At 48.7% G+C, this 26,272-nt stretch overlaps 1 protein-coding gene and 1 long non-coding RNA gene across 5 annotated transcripts in view; one reads left to right on the top strand and one right to left on the bottom strand.

Annotated features, from left to right (window-relative positions):
- Col26a1 (collagen, type XXVI, alpha 1) overlaps positions 1 to 26,272 on the bottom strand; it is a 141,618-nt gene that overhangs the window by 67,237 nt on the left and 48,109 nt on the right. The gene's annotated exons all lie outside the window — the stretch shown is intronic.
- Positions 17,703 to 25,154, top strand: Gm30654. The gene is made up of 3 exons (XR_377141.4): positions 17,703 to 17,756; positions 24,156 to 24,278; positions 24,878 to 25,154. It is a non-coding gene; the product is annotated as a predicted gene, 30654 (long non-coding RNA).

The raw sequence follows: 26,272 nt of genomic DNA on the forward strand, positions 1-26,272 counted from the left end.
AGCAGGTTTGCTTTGTGACCTGCCTCAGGAGCTGTCTCTCCTACCCAGAATATCTCCAGACCTTATAACAAAGAAGATCTTCCCTCAGATGAAGAGTGACCAACCAAAGGGCTAGTGTGCAGAGGGCTGGGGACTCTGGGAGCACAGAGTACTGGGCCCAGGGTCTCAGGTCTTCATGTGAACATGGTAGATCTTACCAGGCTCAAAAGCACATCCCAAGCAATGAGTCTTGCCCAAAGTTCCACCTTCTATGAGAGCCTCCTTGAGAGTGTCTGAGGAGTCCAGGCTGGCTAAAGAGAGTACCGGATACCACAACATAAAACGAAAAGTTGGGTAATCCTTCCCCCCAGGGTCACATTAGCTGGTGGTCCCAAAGGCCTCAGGTGAGGCCTGTGCTCTGGCTCAGGGCAAGGTCAACATTTGTGTGCCTGCATCTTCAGGGCCCAATCAGAGAGAATTTCCACAGACATACTTCTCTGGGATGTGGTTGGGCTGCTTGCTATCTATCTCTGTCTCTCTGTCTCTCTGTCTCTCTGTCTGTCTGTCTGTCTGTCTGTCTGTCTGTCTCTCTCTCTCTCTCTCTCTCTCTCTCTCTCTCTCTCTCAGAGGCCTCATTACCCCACTGACCAATATAGTCAGTCCCACATTGTGCTGGGGAGATGGCTCAATTGGTAAAGCACCTGCCTTGAAAGCAAGGGACCATAAATTCAATCCCCAGAATGTTGAAGAGTCCAGGATGGTGGCACCTGCTTGCAATCCCCCGAGCTGGGGACGATGGCCAGTCCTGAGTGATCAGCTTCTAGAGGAAGCAGTGAGCTCCAGATTCAGGGAGAGATTCTGTCTCAGAAAGGAATGGGGTTAAGGGATGGAGGAAGACATCGCAACTCAAACTGCTGTCTTCCACACACTCCATGCTTATAGGCACACATCATACAGGTATACACACAACAAAAAAAGAAAAGCCACTGCTTATAAAGCCATAGGGGGTCCACTATAGCTGGGGACACTCTGGGACAGCATTCCACCCTAAAGATTCTTCAGGGTCTTTCCAGATCTCTTCCCTTCTCTCCTCTCCTCTCCTCTCCTCTCCTCTCCTCTCCTCTCCTCTCCTCTCCTCTCCTCTTCTCTTCTCTTCTCTTCTCCTCCTTCCACTCTCTCTGTCTCTCTTTGTCTTTGTCTCTGTGTGTCTGTCTGTCTGTCTCTGTCTTTGTGTGTATATGTCTGTCTGTCTCTATCTTGGTCTGTCTCTGTCTGTGTCTGTTCTCTCTCTGTGTTCTCTCTCTTTCTCTCTCTCTCTCTCTCTCTCTCTCTCTCTCTCTCTCTCTCTCTCTCTCTCGTGTGTGTGTGGGGGGGGGCGCGTGTCTGTTTGGAGGCCAGAGGTTGATTTTGGCTCTCCCTTGAATCACTCTTCACCTTATTTCTTTGAGAGAGCAACCCTGTCTGAGCCTGGAGATGGCCGATCCAGCTAGATGGGCTGGTCCACTGCTGAGCCTCTGGGATCAGTTAGCCTCTCTGCCTTCCCCAATGGCAGAGCTGCAGATATGTTCCGCCAAGGGGACTCAAACCCCGGCCCCACACTTCTGCGGCCAGGACTTTACCCACTGAGCCTTCTCTGCAGCCCTTCCAGTGGCTCTGGAAGTGGTGTTCCACTTCACCTCCTCCTTGCCCAGAACCGGGACTCCAAAGACTCCTTTGTCCATCATCTAACACCGCCTCCCGCCCCGCCCATCTACCGGTGTCTGCCCAGAATTCCCTTAAAATCAGGAGCTGTGGATATGAGTTTCTTTCCTCCCACTCCTCCGGTGCCCCCTGCCCTTCCCCAGAGGACTGGACCCAGGTTTCTGATGCCGCCTTGATGACCAGGGGCAAACATGAGTTGGATATTTGCCCAGAGACTTCAGAATGAATAGCGGCAGAGTCCGGTTCCAAAATAGCATACATTAACAACCTGGAATCCATTCCGTCCTGATCCCGTTAGGCGGGAGGAAACATGGTCTGCAGCCAAATAAAAGACACTCTGGAACCCTTACGGCCTCCTCCATGGAAGACAAAGGCAGAGCGAGGACATTATGGGATGGACGTGCCTAATAAACGACGTGTTGGCATCTCCCTTCCACCGGGACCTGGATTAACAGCAGATGTTCTACGCGCATGTCGACTTGTACGCTAATCGAAAACAACTGTGAGGCTTTTGCAGACAGGAATTCCATAAATGCAGACGGGGGCCTGTTCCTGCAGTTGCTGGTGGGATGGTAGTAGAAGGGGAGCAAGCTGACTGGGGGGGGGAAGGGGAGGGGGGACAGGCTCCAGCCCTCCTCTGGAAGACCCCTAGCTCAGGGTCAACGCTCCAGTTCCCGCTCTGCTCCGGGGCCAGGCTGAAGCTGTCTTGCAAACCTCAAGGGGATGGAACAGGACATTGAAAACCTTGGGTTCCAGAGAGTGTGACACAGAACCAAAAATCCAACTCAGTTCCTCGATGGCAGTGGTTCTCAACCTATGGGTCAAGATCCCTTTGAGGTTCGGAGGACATTTTCACAGAGATCACCTGAGACCATCGGAAAAACACACACTTACACTAGAATTCATAACAGTAGCAAAATTACAGTTATGAAGTGGCAATGGGAATAATTTTATGGGTGGCAGTCACCACAACACGAGGAACTGTATTAAAGGGTCGCAGCCTTAGGAAGGCTGAGAGCCACTGCTTTATGGAATGGTTTGGAGACGATATCCTGGCATAGCCTATGCCCTTCACACGTGCATATCACACGCGTGCACACACACGGAAGAAAACAGTCACGATTTATAAAGTATAGAGGATCCACTGAGCAGTGTGATGGGGATCATGCTACCATCAGAAAAATATTCTCCAGACCTTTCTAGAACCTTCACAAATGTCCGACCCTTTCTAGATTCTTCCCAGGCTCAGGGATGGAGTTCATCAGTGGATCCCAACCTCAGAGGGTGAAGATGGACTGTGGAACCCGGGATAAACTTAGACCTGATGCTTCCTACACACTGCCATCTGAGAAGAACATCAGGAACACAGGGAGAAGATGCAACCATCCATGCCCGTGGATGCAGCATGAGATGGAGACCCACCCCAGCCTTCCCCCCCCCCCCCCGCCCCCAGTGCAGTCCTTCCCCAGTCCCAACCCAGGCAGGGCTATTAGAAGTCGCAATCTGTCTCAACAATGTCTCAATAATGACTACTCTTAATGATCATGATTTAGAATCACCATGGAAACGGACCCCTGCACTAGTCCATGAAGGATTATCTAGATTAGGTTAGTTGAGGGCCTGTGAGATGGTTCACCGAGTAAAAGCACTTGCCGCCAAGCCTGGCAACCTGAGTTCAACCCCTTAGGACCCATATGGTGGAAGGAGAGAACCGATATCCACAGTTGTTCTCTGACCTCCACAGGTGCACCTGTGCACACACACATACACACAAATAACATAAATGCCAATTTTTTTAATAAAATTAAATAGATCAGGTTGTTAAAGTGGGGATGTCTACTCTAGATGTGGCCTGGGTTTCTGAGCAAAAAAAAAAAAAAAAAAAAAAAAAAAAAAAAAAAAAAAAGACAAAGTGAGCTGAGCTCCAGCATCCATCTCTCTCTGCTTCCTGACTGTGGACACAGTAACAGCCGCCTCGCTCCTGCAGCCATGATGGACTGGACCTTCAAAATGGGAGCCCAAATAAATTTGTATTTCCTTAATTTTATTTATTTATTTACTTACTTACTGTGTGTATAATGTATGGAGTATATGCATACATACCCCAGCATGCATGTGAAGGCCAGAGGACACCATTCAAGAATCAGTTCACTCTGTATACTCTCCATTCCGGGGATGAAACTCCGGCCATCAAGCTTACATGAGCTTTCCCCACTGAGCTACCTCTCCAGACCCTTTCCTTCCTTCAGAAGCTTTTTCAGGAATTGTGTTACAAGAGAACAGTAACTTAGGTGTGCTGACTGGTCTTATGTCAACTTGACACAGAAGGTAGAGTTATCTGAAAGGAGGGAGCCTCAGTTGAGGAAATGCCTCCATAAGATCCAGCTGTTAGGCATTTTCTTAATTAGTGAATGATGGAGGAGAGCCCAGCCCACTGTGGGAGGTGTCATCCCCTGGGCTGGTGGTCCTGGGTTCTATAAGAAAGCAGGCTGAGCAAGTCAAGAAGAACAAGCCAGTAAGCAGCACCACTCCATGACCTCTGCACCAGCTCCTGCCTCCGGGTCCCTGCCCTGTTTGAGCTCCTGTCCTGACTTCCTTCAGTGATGAACTTCATGGAAGTATAAGCCAAGCAAAACTCTTTCCTTCTCAAGTTGCTTTTTGGTCATGGGATTTCATTGCAGCAATAGAAACCCTGACTAAGACACCAAGAGAGATCTCTTCAGGGCACAGATGAATGAAATAGAGTGACCAGGACACCTATTAGACATGAGCGGCCACAGAAAAGGAAGATGATGACCGACCAGGACGAAGAAAGATAGGCAGGGGGACCAAAGCTTCCTATTATCTCTGGAGCCTGCATCCTAGGAAAGTTCGGTGTCACTTGCAGCACAGGTCACACTAATATGTTTGTGTGAGTGCGGGTGTCCTCGAGTGTGAGCTCATGTGTACATGTGGAGAAGAGACGACAACAGAGACCGTTACTCCTTAGACACCATCCATCTGGGTTTGTGGAGTTTTACGTTTTGTTTTGTATTTTGTGGGTCCTGTTTTTGAGACAGGGACTCAGTAGTTAGCTCTGGCTGGCCTGGGACTTGATGTATACACCAGACTGGCCTTGAACTTACAGAGATCTTCCTAGAACTGGAATAGTATCTGTGACCATGCCCAGATTTTTTTTTTTAAAATGTGGGTTGTGAGGATAAAGCCCAGATCACTATGCCTGCGAGGTAGTTTTTTTACTGACTGAGCTGTTTCCTAAGCTCCAAGCTTACAACTTAAGTTCATGCCTAACTAGAAGGTGGCTCTAGACATGTATCTGCCCTTGTTAGACAGCCCTTAGCAGTCATGCTGTGTAATTGATTCAAAATCAGTGTATCCTGGGCTCAGTATACACAGCTGGAGTTCAGATTCCAAAAGCCAGGTGGGAGTGGAGATAGAAGATCCTGGGCCACACTAACTAGACCATCCAAATTGGTAAGCTTTCAGTATGAGACCTACCACTATAGATGAAGTAAATAGTGATTGAGAAAGATACCACATGCTGACCTTGGGACTTCAGGCACATGTACTTAGGTATAACACACACACACACACACACACACACACACACACACACACACACACCACAGCCTACATTCACATGAAAATAATTGTATCCTTGATTGGGCTTAATGGTACATAACTGTTCTCCCAGCATCCCAGAGGCTGTTCAGGTGGATCATGAGTTTTAGAGCAAAACCCTGCCTTGGATAACCAAGGGCTGTGCTATAGTTCAATGATAGAGCATTTGCTCAGCGTGTGCAAAGCACTGGGTTTTAATCCCAGTACCATAACACACACTCCAAAGACTATTACATTTATTTGTTTTGTTTTGCATTGGGTGTGGGGGGGCACATTTGTGTGGAGATCAGAGGACAACTTGAGAGAGTCAGTTCTCACCTTCTACCATGTAGGTTCTGGGGATCAAACTCAAGTTATCAGGCTTGGTGGCAAGCACCTTTGGCCACTGAATCATCTTGCTGACCTGCAGTCCAAAGACTGCCATGAGATCCAATCAATCCAATTGTCATGGAACAATACATAGACAATCACCATGAGTCTTTGGAGCAACAAAGACAAAGACAAAATATGGCAAATTAATAAAAGAAAAAGAGTTGTCTCCAAAGACATTTGAAAAGCAACTACAAGAGGCCTGAGACAATGGGAGACTGTCTCCCAAAGGGCAGAGAGTAAAATCTGTAGACTAAGAGGGTGGTTTTATTTTAGATTTATTTATTTTATTTTCTATGTATAAGTGTTTTGCCTGCCTGTGCATGTGTACCATGTGCATACGTGGTTTGCACAGAGGCTATAAGAGGGTGTCAGATCCCCTGGAACTGGAGTTAAAGATGGTTGTGAGCCACCAAATGGGTGCTGGGAATCAAACCCTAGGTCCTCTGAAAGGGTATCCATTGCTATTAACTGCTGAGCCATCTCTCCAGTGCCATCTCTCCAGCCACTGCCCATGAGTTTTATACACAGCTAAACTATCACTCAAGAGGGATGGAACAATTCAGTAATTTGGAGACAGGACTGGAAGGAGCCAAAACTTTTCACCCGTTAGAGAAATGCAAATCTCAAAATGTGTTACAACCTCTCATCAGTGAGTTGACAAAATTTAGTCCCTCTGGGCCCAGTGAGAGGCTCAGCAGGTAAGATGACTGCTGCCAAGCCTGAGGACCTGAGATCAATTCCTAGGACCCACATGGTAGAAGGAGGGAACAGACTCCAACCTGTTCTCTGACTGCCACATGTACCCTGATATGTGCTCCCACATACAAACATATGTGCACACATATAAATAAATAAATATTTAATTAAAAATTAGGAAGTCTGACTGTTGCGGCCAGCCAGCAGCTCGCAATGTGAACGGTTCGACTGAGATGGCCACTCGAGCTAAGGGAGGAACTAGACGGGGAGAAAGAAGAAACGGAGCCAAGACAAGTTCATCCTGTTCAAAGCTCAATTTTACTAGTTCCGACATTCAGTTAAAAAGGAAGGGGGAGGGAACCCGATTCCCGCCAACTGGTCTGGGGTCCAGTAGCAGGGTGAACACGTGTGTGGCTCCAAACAGCAAAGCGGCAGGTTCCAGCAGTGGGCATGGCAGAACGATTGAGCGGGAAGCTCCACCCCTGAGCAAGCAGGTTTCAGGCTGGGGGAGGGGAGGCTACACCTGACAACCCCAGCTATTGGCTTGTATTCAATGCTGGTGGAGTGGAAGTTGGAACATGAGCTTGGAGAGGAACTGATAGTATCTACCAGAGTTACAGACAGAAGCAGGCAAGATGGCCCAGTGAATAGTGTCTGCCATGTAAACACAGCATATGAGTTCATATCCTCGGTACCCAGGTAAAAGCCAGCCTTGGAAGTGCACATCTTAAACCCAGTGTTTAGGGAGAGGAGAGAGGCAGATCTCTGGTACTCCCTCGCCAGACAATCTAGCCAACTGATGAGCTCCAAGCTCAGTGAGAAACCTTGTCTCAAAAATTAAGGTGAAAAGTGATAAAAAAAAATCACATTAACCTTTGATGTTTACATACACACACATGTGTAAACACAGCCACACATACACACATATTCGCGTGCGTGCACACACACACACACATGCACATACCCCACACACCTACATGAATACTTATACATGTGTGCACAAACACCCTACATATGTACACACTTATCTACACACATGTGGATACCTTGTCACATACACACATATATACAGAAAAACACATACCCACACACCACACAAACAAACATACAACAATTAAAACTAAAACATAATAAAGTTCAGGCTTGGAAGTTTTGTTTATGACTACAAAGCCCCAAAGTTGAGTAGGTAAGGTGGCACTAGCCTTTAATCCCAGCTCTCAGGAGGCAGAGGCAGGCTGATTTCAATGAGCTCGAGGCCAGCCTGATCTACGAAACGAGTTCCAAGACAGGCTGGGCTATATTGAGAGACCCTGTCTCAAAACAAAAACAAAACCAAAAAAGTTCCAAAGTTGTTCCCTGCAATTCCACTCACAATGGTAAGAAAACTAACCACCCTTCAACAAGTGTCAGATGAACAGACTGTAGTATATCAATGTTGGGAAATATTACAAGGCAGTTAAAAATCAACTAGAGGAGAAAGAATCTATGTGGGTGGACCTGACAGGTATCTTACATGAAAAAGCAAGCTGTGCCCAGATGACTTCAGCAAAACTTCAATGTCTTTTAAAACAAACAAGCAAACAAACAAACAAGGTCCCCCCACATGTCTCAGGCTGGCCTTGAACTCACTACTCTCCTGATCCTTCTGCATCTACCTCCCCGGTTCTTACATAGATGACAGGCCTGCCAAACCATTCTCGGCTCAATTATACAAATTTGTATATATGACATGAAAGTACAAAACTTTGCCTGAGAAAGATACATGCTGGCCATAAGTTAGTGCCAGGTTTAGGAAAGAGAAAGAGGGAAGGGACCAGCGAGACGGCTCTGCTGGTGAAGGAGCTTGCTGATAAGACTGAGGCAAGAGTTCAGTTCCTGGGACCCACATGCACAAAAAAAAGAACCAACTCCCAAAATTTGTCCTCTGACCCCCACAGGGGTATTGTGGCATACCACACACACACATGCACATGTATACAGATGAGGTTAGAGATATGGCTTGGTGGTTAAAAACACTTGTTGCTGGGGGCTGGAGAGATAGGTCAGCGATTAAGAGCACTGACTGCTCTTCCAAAGGTTCTGAGTTCAAATCCCAGCAACCACATGGTGGCTCACAACCATCTGTAATGGGATCTGATGCCCTCTTCTGGGGTGTCTGAAGACAGCTACAGTGTGCTTACATAAAATAAATAAATAGATTTAAATAAATAAATAAATAAATAAATAAAACACTCGTTGCTCTTGCAGAGGACCTGAGTTCAGTTCCCAGCACCTGAGTGGCAGTTCACAGCTGTCTGTAAATCCAGCTTCAGAGGATATGATGCTATTCTGGCCTCTGAAAGCACTGTATGTATATATGCAGGCAAAACAGTCATCCATATGAAATAAAAACCTTTTTTGTTTTATTTTCAAGATAGGGTCTCTCTGTGTAGTCCCAGCTGTCCCGGAACTCTCTGTAGATCAAGCTGACCTCAAGCTGACAGAGATCCAACTGCCTCTTTCTCCACCTCTGCCTCTCTGCCTCTGCCTCTGCCTCTCTGCCTCTGCCTCTGCCTCTGCCTCTGCCTCTGCCTCTGCCTCTGCCTCTGCCTCTGCCTCTGCCTCTGCCTCTGCCTCTGCCTCTGCCTCTGCCTCTGCCTCTGCCTCTGCCTCTGCCTCTGCCTCTGCCTCTGCCTCTGCCTCTGCCTCTGCCTCTGCCTCTGCCTCTGCCTCTGCCTCTGCCTCTGCCTCTGCCTCTGCCTCTGCCTCTGCCTCTGCCTCTGCCTCTGCCTCTGCCTCTGCCTCTGCCTCTGCCTCTGCCTCTGCCTCTGCCTCTGCCTCTGCCAAGTGCTGGAATTAAAGGTATGGGCCACCATGCCCAGCTAAATCTTTTTAAAAATTTTTTTAATAAAAGTAAAATTAAAAGGGAAAAGCATGCAGGATACCATTACAATTATACAGCCTGGTATATATAGCAAGACCTTGTCTCAAAAAGAAAAATACATTGCCCTGGACTTTTTCAAAATAAAAGTCAAGGAAACATTGAAGCAAATATGACATAATGCTAACAGCTATTTAATCTCAGCGGTTGGTATATGAGTATTTTATGGGGTGTTTTATGTGCTTCTTAGCTCAGAAATATTTCTTACATAAGGTTTAAAAATTAAGAGTTTAATATTACCATCAGGATGTCAGGAGGCTGTGCCCGGCTGCCCCGTATGGTGACCTGCCTCTGCAAGGGGACATTCCATGGTTCCTTTCTTGGTTATTTTTGGCACAGATGGCAGATACTGCCACATTTTCCTGAAACCCCACTGAGGTGACATAAAGGATTAAGTTTAAAGATAGAAATTGACAAAGATAAAGAAATCCAACATGGAAACAACAGAAAGGGAAAAAAAGAAAAGAAAAGAAAAATGGCTGCCGACTATGCTCCATCAGGGAAGGCAAAGTGGCTGCGTTGTGCACACTAGCCATACCAACACTCAGAGGTGAGACAGTGCGGTGTGCTTCGGGGCAGCCTGATCTACAGAGTGAAACCAGGAGAGGGGAAGCGGGATGGAAATAGAGACAGAGACAGAACTCAGCAAGTAAAGGTGTCAGCCGCGAACATGAATGTCCTGAGCTCAATCCTCAGGACCCACACGGTGAAATAACTGACTCCTGAGCATTGTCTTCTAACTTACACACACACACACACACACACACACGCACGCACGCACACACGTACACATACACGTACATACACACACACACACGTACACACATACACACACATACACACATGCACACACAAATACACATACCCGCACAGACACACACACACATACACACACGCACACACACACATGCACACATGCACACACACACATGCACACACACACCTACACACAGACTACACACAGAGACATACACACAAACACACACACTACACACACATACACACACAATAAAAATGAAAAAATAAAAATAAAAACAAAAACAACCTGCTATCCTCAGTAGAAAAGTAGGGATGAAAAAGAATGTAGGTAAGGAAGAAGAGAGAGAATGAGAGAGAGAGAAAGAAAAGGGGCAGAGGGGGAACAACAGGAGGGGGAGGGAGAAAGGGAGAGAGAAGGGACAAGTTACTTAGTTCAGCCCTGGTTCTGCAGCAGGGAGGGCTGATGAGCCCTGGATCCCGCAGAGTCCCCTCCCCAGTGACATGTTGCATGTACTTGAAGGGAGAAAACAGAAGTGTTCCGTGCAGACTGGCTCATGCAGGAGGACGTCTGTGGGTACTGTCCTCTCCCCAAACAGAAAACTGGATTCTCTGCAGAAGGGAAAGGCAAAATGCTCACTCCTGAAGGACGCCAGCCATGGACGGAGAGCATGGTGAGACCAGCGAATGAGGTGTGAAATGATACACTGAGTGATCGGAAAGACCCCGCCTTCTCTTCTCCCGGCTCAGCTTCCAGATGGCCTGTGGCCAGACACACCCCTCAGGTACAGTTAGACACATTTTCTATGGAGAATCTGATCATGTCATCCACAGCAGGGAACGCCTACATACTGTGCAGCGGTACCCACACACGCAGTGCACAGTCACCACAGACATGATGCACTCATCCATCATGCATGGCTGGTAGACCCCACCCAGACACACATGCCAACATACAGGCAAGGCTCGGCTTTACATCTCAGTAAGTTCATCCTAGGGCTTGAAAATACCGTTAGGTCAGAAGGCATTAAATATGGTGTGGGTGGGGTGTAGCTCAGTTGTAGAGTGCTTGCCGGGAACCCCTCAGTCAGAGGCTGAGGGTGTGGTTCAGGGGTAGAGCATTTGCTTCAATGTATGAGGTCCTGAGTTCAACCCGAGCACCCAGGGTGGGTGTGGGAGGGGGGAGGTAGAGATAGGGATGTCTCAACAACAATCAAACAACAAAGCCGAAAGGATGGGAGAAGTTCAGACGGCTCAGACACTGACCATCTGGGAAGTAAATATATAGGCAATTAAGGAGGCAGCAAGAAAACTGCAAAGTTGTAAAGGAAGTGCTGAACAAGAGTCCCAGGCAATAAATGATTGCATTATAAAAGGCATGAGATTCTGGAACATTCCAAACCCACACTGGGGAATGCAGGCGGTGTTTGGCCATAAAGAACATTCAGGGGGTTCTTGTGTGAGCTAGGAACCAAGAGCCAAGTGTGTTCGTTCCCTGGAACTCAGAGCTAGGAACTCCCTAGAAGAAGCCCCTGAAACACTTTTGCTGGGGAAGGGGTGAGGATCTGAGCCATGGAGTCCTGGGCTTAAGGGCTTCTAAGAGCCTGTGGGCATTTCATAAATCGGACTGCAAAGTGGGACGGTTGGCTAAGTAAAGGCTGCCTTCATCTCAGATGTACCTTGTCCTCCTGGAGGGTACGCGAGGGACATGACCTCTGATACAAGATTCACACAAACTAGAATCACACAGTTTTATTACCGATCATACCCACCCACCCACACGTGACCACTGTGAGACTCCACCACTGAGTTCAGATGCATCACTGTGGCAGAGCCCAAAGTCAACTGACAGGAAAAAAAAGACCCTTGTGTGAGACCTCATTAGGGGACAGTGCCACACAAGATGTCACTGTTCGTTAAGAGGGTTTCCTTGGCCTTTTGCCTCAAGCTAATGCTCACACAGGAATCTTTTACATCGTATTTGCTAAGATTTTTTTTTTAAAGGGCTTGTGTGTGCCTATATGAGTTTTATGTGCACCTTGTGTGTGCAGATTCCTGAAAGGCCAGAAGAGGGCACCAAATCCCTTGGAAGTAGAGTTACAGACACTTGTGAGTCACCATATGGAAGCTAGGAACCAAACCCAGGTCCTCTGCAAGAGCAGTAATACTTCTAAATACTAAGCCATTTCTTTATATATATATTTTTTATTATGTATTTTCCTCAATTACATTTCCCATGCTATCCCAAAAGTCCCCCATACCCTCCCCCCCACTTCCCTACCCACCCATTCCCATGTTTTTGGCCCTGGCGTTCCCCTGTACTGAGGCATATAAAGTTTGCGTGTCCAATGGGCCTCACTTTCCAGTGATGGCCAAATAGGCCATCTTTTGATACATATGCAGCTAGAGTCAAGAGCTCCAGGGTACTGGTTAGTTCATAATGTTGTTCCACCTATAGGGTTGCAGATCCCTTTAGCTCCTTGGGTACTTTCTCTAGCTCCTCCATTGGGAGCCCTGTGATCCATCCAATAGCTGACTGTGAGCATCCACTTCTGTGTTTGCTAGGCCCCGGCATAGTCTCACAAGAGACAGCTATATCACTAAGCCATTTCTTTAGCCCCTATTTATCTTTATATTTATTTATTTATTTATTTACTTACTTACTTAACTTACTATGTTTGGAGAAAAAGAGAGACAGACAGACAGCAGAGAGAGACAGACAGAGAGAGAGATGTATTTGTGCCAGGGTACACATGAGGGAGTCAGAGCACAACTTGTAGGAATTGTTTCTCTCCTTTCAATGGGTGGGTTCCAAGGATGAGACACCTGTCATCAGGCTTCATAGCAGGCGCCTTTACCCACCGAGCCATCTTGCTGGCCATATGTTTTACATAGATACATATATATTTATCCTGTCTCTGCCTCCTAGGTATTGAAGTCACAAGTGCATGCTACCATGCCCAACTATTTCCCCATGGCCTGTAGAGATCCAAAACCAGGTCACTTGCAGGGCAAGCAAAACTGTCGAGCCGATTCCCTGGTCTTCCCGACGGCCATCTTGATGATGCATGAATACCAGCTCAACCTTTGCATAGAGTGCTGGCTAGTTGTTATGGCAACTTGGCGCCAGCTAGAGTCACGTGGGAGGAATGCCTTTATACGGTCAGCCTGTAAGCAAGCCTGTGGAGCAGTTTCTTGATTGATGGCTCATGTGGGAAGGCCCAGCTCTCAGTGGGTGGGGCCAACACTGGCAGGTCATCCTGGATGGCATAAGAAAGCAGGCTGAGGAGCAAATCAGAAGCAACACTCCTCCCTGACGCCTGCATCAGTTCCTGCCTCGAGTTCCTGTCCTGACTTCCCTAGATGATGGACTACAAGCCATAAAGTGAAATAAACCGATTCCTAAGTTGCTTTTGGTCATAGTGTTTTATCACAGCGGTAGGAACCCTAACTAAGAGACACCTGTTGCGTAATGATATGAGTAGAGAGATGGGCATGGCAGTGCTTAGAATCTCACCACGGGGAAGGCTGAGGTGAGAGGATCTTGATTTCAATATCTGGGCTACATCGTCTTCCAGGACAGACCATGCTATAGAGCCAGACATGATCTCAAATAACATTCAGGTATTTTTTATGAGAACCAGAAACCATCAACCAAATACATTCCCTGGGACACAGACAGAGACTCCCCAGAGATCCCTGGAACACTTGGGATGTTAGCCACCAGATGTGGGTGCTGAGAACCGAACAGCTGTTCTCTGGAAGAGCAGCAAGCACTCTACTGGGGGTTGAATATGCTCTGCCCATGGGGCGTGGTCTTGTTAGGAAGCGTGGCCTTGTTGGAGGCAGTCACTGTGTCACTGTGGGGGTGGGCTTTGGAGGTCTCCTCCTATGCTCAGGCTCCACCCATTGAAGAAGAGAGCTTCTTCTAGCTACCTGAGGATGCCAGTCTCTCCTGGATGCCTTCAGATCGAGATGCAGAACTCTCAGCTCCTTCTCCAGCACCATGCCTGCCTACACGCTGCCATGCTTCCAGTCATGATTGGCGTGGACTAAATCTCTGAACCTGTAAGCCAGACCCATTTAAAAGCTTGCCTTTACATGAGCTGCCTTGGTCATGGTGTCGCTTCACAGCAATGGAAACCCTAACTAAGAAGCGCTCTTAAGTTAACATCATCGCGCAAGCTTTCCTTTCTCCTTTTTATTCTGCCCAGGACTCCCAGCCCATAAAATGCTGCTGCTTACATTTAGAGCAGGTCTTTCTAACTCAATTAACCAAAAGTAGAAACTCCCTCTTAGACATGCCCAGAAGCTGTCTCCTGGGAGATTCTAGATCCTGTCAAACTGCTAAAGCACATTAACCATTAACCATCACCGCTGAATCTGACGCCAGAAGGAAACATAACGCCGTCCATTTCTTTATCTATAAAGATATTCTCTCAGCCAGCACATGCAGCCTTCAGCCTGGTTCAGATTGTCTGCGATTGTCAAAGCTGTTTCTGTCATAATTGTTTGGCTCTTCAAAGACAGCAAAGCTATTTCTGGGTCTTGCATGTTTGTTTGTTTGTTTGTTTTTTGTTACTACCAAAGGCTGGGAGGCAGGCTTTAGCCTCAAACCAGCATTCCTTGCAAACAGCAGGCATGTCTATTGAGATACTCTGCCAGGTCATAGAGGAGCAAGAGTTGGAAACGTCTGGGCTGCAAGATTCTTGCTGCATCCTCAATTTTACAGATAAGAAGACTGAAGCTGGGATAGACTGTAGCAAGTTTGCTCCTGCCGGGTATAAACACGCAGCAGGTCTGAGCTCCAGTTGTGGGGCTTTTAAAAGGCAACTGGGTGTGAGCACTGCCATCCCGAGCAAAAGCTGTGAGCTGAGACTCAAGTCACAGCCAATTGCTAAGGCCTTCATCTCCCTGTGGTTCCTGCATCTCCATGAAAGAGTAAGTTGGAGCTGAGATTATAGCTCAGTGGTATGCACTTGCCTCGCATGTGTGAGGTCCTGAATTCAATTGCAAGCACTGTGATAAGAAAATAAATTAAATAAATAAAGATGATAGATAGATAGATAGATTAGACAGACAGACAGACAGATAGATATGGATAGATGGGTGGATGGATAGATAGATAGATAGATAGATAGATAGATAGATAGATAGATAGATAGATAGGGATAGATAGATAGATAGATAGATAGATAGATAGATAGATAGATAGATAGATAGATTAGATAGACAGACAGACAGACAGATAGATAGATATGGATAGATAGATAGATTAGATAGACAGATAGATATGGATGGATAGATAGATAGATAGATAGATAGATAGATAGATAGATAGATAGGGATAGATGGATAGATGGATAGATGGATAGATAGATAGATAGGCAGACAGACAGACAGACAGATAGGGATAGACAGGAACTGAAAGGGATCTCTGGTGTTCTGAGTTCAGTCCCCACCACCCACATGGAAGGCCTGAACATGGTGGTGTCGGTTTATAACCCCAGTATTGGAGAAGCAGAGACAGGGGGATGCCTGGGGCTTGCTGGTCAACTAGCTTATCTTAATCAATAAACCCCAGATTCCAGTGAGAGACCTTTTCTCAAAACAAAAACAAAAACAAAAACAAAACAAACAAACTAGATGGCTCCTGAGAAACAACATCAGAGATTAACCTTGACCTTGCGCGCGCGCGCGCGCACACACACACACACACACACACACACACACACACACAGGTACACAGATACACCACACAAATGCCATGGCACAGGCACACATGTGCACACACGTATCAATAAAACTTTAAAGAGAAACACTTTAAAAAGATAAAAGAAAAGAAAAGCGTGTCTATGGCCGAGGCTGGAGAGATGGCTCAGTTCTTAAGAGGATTCGCTGCTCTTCCAGAGAACCCAGGTTCAATTCTCAACACCAACGTGGTAGCTCACAACCATCTACAGCTCCAGTCCCAGAGATTCTGATACTGTCTTCTGGCCTCTTCAGATACTGTATGCATGTGATGCATAGACACACCTTCAGACAAATAGCCATACACGGGTAATACAAACAAATAAAATATCAAGACAGAGGTCAGCCTGGGCTACATGAGATCCTGCCTCAGAAAAACAAATGGAAAAGAAAATGGGTTGGGGATGGTTCAGTGGGTAAAGCACTTTCTGTGCAAGCAGGGGACCTGACCCCCAGCACCTACAGGAAGCATGGGGAACTGAGCCCCAGCACCTACAGCAAGCATGGGGAACTGAGCCCCAGCACCCACAGAAAGCTGGGCACAGTGGCCCATACCTGTTGCTCCATCACTGAGTGAGGAGGTAGAGTCAGAAGGATTACTGGGTCTTGGCTCTCAACCTAGTTCCACACACACAGAATCCTTCCACACATGTTTAAAGACCAGATATAAAAAGCTTCAAGTGGGGGCGGGGACTATGAGCTATCTGAAGGCTCCCAGGATGTCCAGCCACAGCATAAATCCCACACATAGTTTTGAGGCATCCGTTTTATGGTTGAAGGCTGGGGACATGGCTTCAAGCTCTTCCCCAACAGCTTCCAGGAGTATGGGGGCACTGGGAAGTGCCAGAAGACACGGTGACAGTCCCTTCCGCTGAACCCCATCCCCAATACCTGCACCTGGTTTTTCCAGCTCTCCATGGAACTCAGGACCAAGCCCAACCCCAGCCTTTGTGTCCCTGAAGCTAGAAGTAAGGGGGTCCCTTGGGAGCAGCATGATAGACCAATGACCACACAGTCATGGAGACCCCAGGAGAAGAAGTTGAAGTAACTACAAGATGAACTTGAATGTTAAAAATCTTCCCTGAGGGTTGAGTTGTAGCTCGGGTGGTAAAGTGCTGGTCTGGCATGCAGAAGCCTTGCATCCCATCCTCAGACCACAAAATCTGGGTTCTGATGCATGCCAACATTCGGGGAGGTGAAGTCGGGATAGGCAGGGGTCAAGATCCTCATTAGCTATGGAGAGAGTTCGAGGTCAGCCCGGGATGCACGGAACACTGCCTCAATAAAGAAGAAGGGGAGAGGAAGAGGGAGGGGGCAGTGGTTCTCTAAAGCTTGGTGCCATGGCACACACCTGTATTCCCAGAATTCAGGAAGCTTCAGCAGCAGGGGTTTGAGTTTGAAGCTAGCCTGGGCTACACAGTGAGACTCTTTAAACACACACACACACACACACACACACACACACACACACACACACACACACACACACCTGCAACAAAATACTCTACCACAAAGGTCCTTCAGACAGGTTCTAAGTCACCCGAGAGTCCCATAGGAGTGACAGTGACTCGAGGACACTAATGGCCTCTGAACCCTACAGTCAGCCATCCCAGGACAACCCAAGACATCCTTGTCTTCTATCTTGGAGTGACATGAGCTAGCTCTGGACAGTAATGACACACACAGGGTCCCTTTGGGATAGACTCACATGGGCAGGGGACATCGACATACTTTGTCTCCCCTCGCCTCACCCTTCCCTACTCCAGTGACCCTCTATGAAAAGCCCATTGCCAAGCAAGTGACAGTGGGAAGGGCTAAGTGTTCTGGGTGTGTGCATAGACCAGAAGGCACACTATGTGCTTTGTGAGCTAAGCAAGAGCTTTCCAGAAAAAAAAAAAAAAAGTCAGGTGACATGTGCAGGCTCATGTGACACGTGGGCTACATGGCAACATGGCTAAAGGTGGGCAAAGATCTGATAACAGAACTCTATATGGTGCCTGAACCAGCTTCAGGGGAGGTGGGGGTACCACGGGCTCAGAGTAAGATGGGGTATCATAGGCTCAGGGTGAGATGGGTTATCATGGGCTCAGGGTGACATGGGGGTGTCACAGGCTCAGGGTGAGATGAGGGTGTCACAGGCTCAGGGTAAGGTGGGGTATCATGGGCTCAGGGTGAGATGGGTTATCATGGGCTCAGGGTGACATGGGGGTGTCACAGGCTCAGGGTGGGGTGGGGTATCATGGGCTCAGGGTGAGATGGGTTATTATGGGCTCAGGGTGACATGGGGGTGTCACAGGCTCAGGGTGAGGTGGGGTATCATGGGCTCAGGGTGAGATGAGGGTGTCACAGGCTCAGGGTGAGGTGGGGTATCATGGGCTCAGGGTGAGGTGGGATATCATGGGCTCAGGGTGAGATGAGGGTGTCACAGGCTCAGGGTGAGGTGGGGTATCATGGGCTCAGGGTGAGATGAGGGTGTCACAGGCTCAGGGTGAGGTGGGGTATCATGGGCTCAGGGTGAGGTGGGATATCATGGGCTCAGGGTGAGATGAGGGTGTCACAGGCTCAGGGTGAGGTGGGGTATCATGGGCTCAGGGTGAGATGAGGGTGTCACAGGCTCAGGGTGAGGTGGGGTATCATGGGCTCAGGGTGAGATGGGTTATCATGGGCTCAGGGTGACATGGGGGTGTCACAGGCTCAGGGTGAGGTGGGGTATCATGGGCTCAGGGTGAGGTGGGATATCATGGGCTCAGGGTGAGATGAGGGTGTCACAGGCTCAGGGTGAGGTGGGGTATCATGGGCTCAGGGTGAGATGAGGGTGTCACAGGCTCAGGGTGAGGTGGGGTATCATGGGCTCAGGGTGAGATGGGTTATCATGGGCTCAGGGTGACATGGGGGTGTCACAGGCTCAGGGTGAGGTGGGGTATCATAGGCTTAGGGTGAGATGGGTTATCATGGGCTCAGGGTGACATGGGGGTGTCACAGGCTCAGGGTGAGATGGGTTATCATGGGCTCAGGGTGAGATGGGTTATCATGGGCTCAGGGTGAGGTGGGGTATCATGGGCTCAGGGTGAGATGGGGGTGCACAGGCTCAGGGTGACATGGGCTATCATGGACTCAGGAGCTCTTCCACGAAGCCAGTGTGTCTGCTGAGTGAAAACAGATGTCTAAGCCAACAGGGTCTGAGCTCTTCTCCCCCTTACCCGTCCCCATCCCCCACACCACTGATACTGACCCTCTGTCCCCACCAAGGCACTAAGGCTACCAGAGACCCTAAGGAAGGAGGTGACAGAGTAGGGGGAGAAGGGGATGGAGATGGGGGCACGGCTCACTGACTAAAGAGATTGCCACAAAAGCATGAGGGAGGACGAGTTCGAATCCCCAGAATCCACAATGAGGGCGGGTGTGTCAGCCCATCTGTAACCCCAGCACTGGGTGCAGACACACGCAGAGCTTGGGAGCTCACTGGCCAGCCTGACTGACTGAGTTAGCAAGCTCCAGGTTCAGTGAGAGGCAGTTTCAAGGTGGGAGCAGAAGATGAAGACGCTGACATTGACCTCTGACCTCCATGTGCACAGACACACATACACACACTCACCTGAACATGTCCATACATCACACACATGCGAACAAGGTGAGTGGTTCCTGAGGAATCAATCAAGGTTGTCCTCTGACCTCCAAGTGCAAGTACACACATGCACATGCTTGCACACACACACACACACACACACACACACGTGTGTGTACACATGCACATACACACATGCATATACACACATACAAACACATACACACACATGTGTGCACACACATGCACATACACACATGCATATACACACATACAAGCACATACACACACACACACACTGAGTGGCAGCAGTCAGGTCCTATGAAACGTCCCCTTCACCTGGGCCAACCTGACAGCATCAGTGGCACCTTGGTCACTCAGCCTCAACTACCCCGGTGACCTTAGCAGGACCTCACATAAATAATACATTTCTTGGTGATGGTGGTGTATGCCTTTAATCCCAGCACTCAGGAGGCTTTGTGAGTTCAAAGCCAGCCTTATCTACAGATCACATTCTAGGATAGCCAGGGCTACACCGAGAAACCCTGTCTCAACAACAACAACAACAATAATAATACCACCATTTGTTATTGTTGTTGTTCCTTTTTGTTTTGTTTTTTTTTCAAACAGAATCTCATGTAGCTCAGGCTGTCCTTGGACTTGCTTTGATGACCCTGAACTCTTCTTGATCTTCCTGCCACCCGGGATTAGAGGCATATGCCACTGTGTCTGGCTTATGTGATACTAGGAATGAAAATCCAGGCATCTGTGTATGTGAGGAGAGCATCACCCTCTGAGTTATTATTACTATGGCCCTAACCCCAGATGACTTGGTGAGTTCCAGGCCTGTGGGAGAGCATATCTCAAAGCAAACAAGAACAACAAAAGACTCAAGGTAGACTGCACCTAAGGAAAGGCAGCCGAGATGGTCCCCTGGCCTCCAGGTGCATGCTCACACATGAGTGCATGCACCTGATTAATGCCATGGCCACTCAGAGACTTCCCGGGCCTCTGTATAGAGTGAATTCTGCTGCTCACTTGCAAGGGCTGGAACCCAAACAAAGAGCTGGAACCTTCAGTGAATGAGTGAATGATGCCACAGAGCCACCTTTGGCATGCATGAGGCCTCGTAATAGTTGGGCTCCTTGTTTCTAGGAGAGGAGAGCTTTTACTCAGGCTCTTGGTTCAAGGGATGAAGTCCATCATGGTTGAGAAGGTGTGATGATTCTGGGGGATTCTAGGCAGGGACTCTACCACTGAGCCACGCCCCCAGTCCCTCACTGGGGGATTCTAGGCAGGGGCTCTACCACTGAGCCACGCCCCCAACCCCTCACTGGGGAATTCTAGGCAGGAGCTCTACCACTGAGCCACGCCCCCAGCTCTTAAGATTCTTCTCTTGATGGTAAAAAGCACTAATGGGAAGGAACTAGGAGGAAAGAGATAAAGATTTTTTAAAGGGAAATATGACAATATCCATGAAGTAGAGTCCTGAGAAAATAAGTAGAATCCAGAGGACCAAGCCTGAAGTTTCAAGAACCCCCACCCACCAATCTCTATCCCTTGTGGCTTCCACAGCATTTCAAATATGCATTCAGTAAAATTCATTGCCAACATCAGATCCTCCACTTATTCTTCTAGGTACATCTTGTAAGCCTGCACCTAGGGATGCCCAAGCTTTCCCCTTCATCGTTGCAACATGAGCATCTAACGCAGTACCTGGACCCCCTAAGTCTGCCATACATTTTAAAAGACAGCCACACCCGCTTATATCCTGCTTTAATGGCAGCCGTGGAAGACAAGCCATAAAACCCTCCTCAGATTCACTAGGAATCATTTTCCTAAAATGCTGAGCTCTGCAGATTGGTGAGGGGTGACCTCAGCTCCTCCCAGGAGAATTCCTTTGGCTCTGAATGCTCTGCCATTCAAAATAAAAAACAGGCTCATACACAGAACAGGGGTGAGGTGAAAGGGCAGCCTCGTTTGGATTCAAATCAACCAGCTCCATGCTGAAATGCACTAGCGGAGCCCCTCTGCCCCAAGCCTGCCTTGCCCCTTATGGGGACCCTGGGGATTGATTTCCATCCATCCTATTTATTTCCAGCTGGATACAAAGAACAGAAATGGGGTGGGGTGGGGTGGGAAAGGGCCGTTCCACACTTAACTTATCACACATCCCCACAACACTCCATTTGTTACTTTTCTGGGTGCTGTGACCAAATATCCAATAGGAAGCTTTTTAAGACAAGAGGGGGTTATTTTGGCTCATGGTTTCAAGAGATAAAGTCCATGTGGAGAGGAAGGCATGAGGGCAAACCGCTCCAAGGTGGGAGGAGTGTGTAGCTGGGAATTCCCGCTTCCTCACATCTCAGAGGAACAGGAAGCAGAGAGTAGACAGGAAGTGGGCTACAAACAAGTTTCACAGAACTGTCTCGAGCCAAACAACCACCGCCATCGTAGGGCCGGCTGTGCTTGCTTGCAAAAGGTCATCATGGCTGTGCTAGCTGAATGCTGGCATTCCAAAGAATGCTGTCGTCGGGAGGGCCATAGGACCCTCATCTGAGTATCTTCACTCATAGTCTGAGGAAAACTCATCTCAGAAGCCATGAGAGTCAGAGACACCATCCATGCTGGGTACAGACCTTCCAAGGAGACTGTTTTAAGGTCTGCCATGCTCCAGCATCTGGCCTCCCTCTCACCCATGACTTAAAGTAAACCCAACAAACTCATTAGTTCCCCGAGATGAACTTTGGTGGAATGAAACTTTGGTTTGTTATTGGGACGTTATGAGGTAGGGGCAGACATTGTTTAGTCTGCCCATCAGGGAGACAAATTTTACCCCAAACCTCCAAGCCCACCTCACCCCACCCAACCTCTACCCCATATGATTCTCTTCCTCCATCAAGTCTCCCCCTCCTAAAGCTCCCACAATCTACAAAGCGATGCCACAGCTGGGAACCCTGTGTCAGAACACATGAGCCTGGGGGCGGTGCTTCATATTCAAACCCCAACAAGCACCCCCGAAGTGGGAATTTCTGGTTTTGACGGAGACGCAGTTGTGCCGTGTGATGTCTTCCTGTAGACTGTCTTATGAGAGGATGTTTTGCTGAAGCAGACACGTGGTGTTTTTCTGGAAGTTGCCTGGTGAAAGGGTATGTGATGTTTTCCTGGAGCAGATGTTTGAGAGGCAGCTGATGCTTGGAAAGAGTGTAAAACAGTGGACGGATGATGCTCTTGCATTGGTTCACCTTGCAACTCTTTGCTGGTCATCACTGGGCTTTGCGGATGCTGGTCTTCGCTGACGATGCTGTGTGATATTGCTTTGTCTTGCTTTCTTTGCTGATCTTTGCTTCATAGAGAAAAGCTCACCAGAGAACTTCGGGTGGTGTTCCTGCTGCTTGCTCCGACTCATGCCGATTGGCAGAGCCTCTCGGTTTCTTCGGGATTGAGCTGCAGCTACTGACTCATGTTTGGTGTTTGCCAAGTGGACTGGATTGCCTCTGCTGATTTGTATTTGGTGTTTTGCCACTGAACTGGACTGCTGACAACAAAGACTGGAATTGCCCCCAAAGAACTGTTTCTAAACAAGTCCACAACCCCATTTCCTATTCACCTTTCTTTCCCCCTACCTCTGGTGGGTGGTAGACTGTGGGGCGGTGAACCATGAGAGGAAGCCTGGTAATGTCAAGCTAAGGTCCCAGGGACTCTGACAGGACGGTAGGAGCTTTGTCTGCTTACAACTCCAGGCCCCTGTCAAGTAGCCACAGCCCCCCATAGAGAGAATTGTGGCCATCAGTCACAGAGGGCAACACCCACAAGTCCCTTCTCGTGTAGATGAGGCATCTCAGGCCAAGCCAATAGGAAGTACCTGCTGTCAGACCCAACCCACCCCAAAACTGTATAGAAGACCCTATCCGGAAGGAATAAAGGTGTGTGAGTTACTCCATCATCTGAGAGCATCCGTCACAAGAGCTGTTACACTGCCTGGGAAGAGAACACTCTCCTGACTCCTGACGCTTTTGGCAGAGGCAGAGGCAGAGGCAGAGGCAGAGAGGCAGAGAGGCAGAGAGGCAGAGAGGCAGAGAGGCAGAGAGGCAGAGAGGCAGAGAGGCAGAGAGGCAGAGAGGCAGAGAGGCAGAGAGGCAGAGAGGCAGAGAGGCAGAGAGGCAGAGAGGCAGAGAGGCAGAGAGGCAGAGAGGCAGAGAGGCAGAGAGGCAGAGAGGCAGAGGAGAGGCAGAGAGGCAGAGAGGCAGAGAGGCAGAGAGGCAGAGAGGCAGAGAGGCAGAGAGGCAGAGAGGCAGAGAGGCAGAGAGGCAGAGAGGCAGAGAGGCAGAGAGGCAGAGAGGCAGAGAGGCAGAGAGGCAGAGAGGCAGAGAGGCAGAGAGGCAGAGAGGCAGAGAGGCAGAGGCAGGTGGAGACACTTCCCCCTCCCTGTTCACTCCCTTTCCCCTTCTCTTGACCCCTACCGCTGGGCCAGGACAAAGGTCTCTGTAGAGAGCCTCCAGTACATCTGTGTGCGGATAGGCACACAGACTGACAGGGGCTAGAAAGGAGGCTGAAGTGTTAAAGAACCATAATTAATGTAAGTTTTGAAAAATCTAAGCCTACACATCCCAAATGAGATCTGGCTTCTGAGTTGCTAGGGGCAGTGCCATCCTGTATACCGGGGAAAGACTCAATCCAGGCTATGGCTGTGTTAACTATGGGTGGGATTTCCCTGGACCTTCAAAACTCTAGGCAGGAAAAAAAGAGCTGTGTTCCAGATCTGTGTTGACACTAACTCTCTTTCTGCCTCAGAGTCTCGGTTTCCCTACATTGCCTACAGTGAGAGCGTATAACACTGGGCTGAAAATCCTTTCTCTACTGCATCATATTCAAGGTGAAGACCATGGACATGACTCCCTGGAGAGACACCTGTTGGTAGGACATGGGATTTATTTTATTTTTACTCATATGTACATGCAGCTGTATGTATGGGGTGAGTTCGGGCATTATGTAGAGAGCTTAAGGAAGCCAGAGATTATCAGATGTCCTGTAGCTAGGGTTACAGGCAGTGGAGAACCACCTGGTGTGGGTGCTGAGAACAGAACTCCAGTCCTCTGCAAGAGCAGCAGTCACCTTTAACTCTAAAGCCATCTCTCCAGCCCCGCCGAGTCACTCTCAGATCAGACCTAGCATAGAAAGAATAGACCCACCCATATTCATGTTCAGTGCCTGCCTCCTGCACTCGGCTTTGGCAGAAATGAGGACCCAGGTCCCACGTGAGTCAGAAGCGTTGTTAAAATGTCTTAAGGGCTGGATCTATGGCTCCACCTGTAAAGCTCTCACTGTGCACACATGAGAACCTACTTTGGATCCCTAGCACCCATGGGCACAGCAATGCGTGCCTTAAATTCTGCCAGCAGAGAGGCGGGGTCAGGGATGACTGGAGCTCGCCAGGCGGCAACAACAGCTCTGAAAACTAGGTGGAGAGAACTTGAGACTGACACCCAACACCAACCTCCATCTTCCACACACAGACACAGGTGTCATCTAGATTCTGGACGTGAGAGGAAGTACGTACCCTTGCCTCTCAGAGCCAGGCCGAGTCTCCTCAACATGAAGTTCTTTGCCTCATTCACTTCCTGAAAACGATAGAATTTCAATCTTCTCTGTGGCGCAATAAAACCCGCTATGTGTACATCTGCTTCTTTATCCATTCATCTACAGGTGGATATCTAGGCTGATTCCAGAACAAGGCCAATATTGTTTCAATTTAATAGCAACTTGTCGCCCCCTCCAAGGCTCAGGGAACACCTCAGAGAAGGGGACAGAATGACAGTAAAAGCTTGAGCTGGAGAGAGGTGTGAAGGTTTCAGGATGCTGTCTCATGGGTGTAGCACCGCATCTGGACTCTTGGACTCTCAGGGCCAACCTGCAGTGTTTACCTGAGGAGACCTACTCTAGACTAGGCCCATCACAACCGCATCCCAGAGGAGGGGGGGCTCGGGAGGCTCCACCCTTCCCTAAAGATCTGCAGCAGTGAATGGTTGCTGGGTAGGGAGAGGCAATTTCTTCAGTGTTGTAGTCTCAGATGAGCTATGCCCTCTTCCAGGCTCTCGCAAGCAGCCCTAATGAAACTCGTTGGATCCCAAACAAGCAAACAAGGAGATACATAATGGTATGAGCAGGAAGGTGGCTGGGGCTTGCGAGCTTCCGGTCAAGCTGAGAAAACACAAGATGAGCCCTCAGATCCAGAGAAAGACCCTGCCTCAAAAAAGCAGGGGGAGGAGCTCAAGAGATGGCTCAGCAGCTATGAGCACAGGCTGCTCTTGCCAAGGACCCCAGTTCCGTTCCCAGCACCCACATGTCAGCTCACAACCATCCAGAACTCCAGTTCCAGGGGATTTGACACCCTTTTCCTCACCTCTGTAGGTCCAAGCATGCACATGATACACAGACATACATCCAATCAAAACACCTGTGCACATAAAATTAAATCTGAAAGAAAGGAAGAAAGGAAGGAAGGATGGGAGGGAGGGAGGGAGGGAGGGAGGGAGGGAGGGAGGGAGGGAGGAAGGAAGGAAGGAAAAAAGGAGAGAGAAAAGTTGCAAGAAGCAGATGGAGAGGTTGCTGTGGTGGTCTGACGATGCTTAGCCCGAGATATGGCACTATTCGGAGGTGTGGCCTTGTGAGAGTGGGTGTGGCCATGTTAGAGGAAGTGTGTCACTGTTGGGGTGGGCTTTGAGACCTTCATCCTAGCTGCCTAGAAGACAGTCTTCTTCCTGGCTGTCTTCAGATCAAAACACAGAACTCTCAGCTCCATCTCCAACACCATGCCTGCCTCGATGCTGCCATGCTTCCTGCCATGATGATCACAGATTGAACCTCTGTGACTGTAAGCCAGCTCCAATTAAGTGTTTGTCCCTTATAAG

This window comes from Mus musculus, chromosome 5 (assembly GCF_000001635.26).
Source record: "Mus musculus strain C57BL/6J chromosome 5, GRCm38.p6 C57BL/6J".
NCBI lineage: Eukaryota > Metazoa > Chordata > Mammalia > Rodentia > Muridae > Mus > Mus musculus.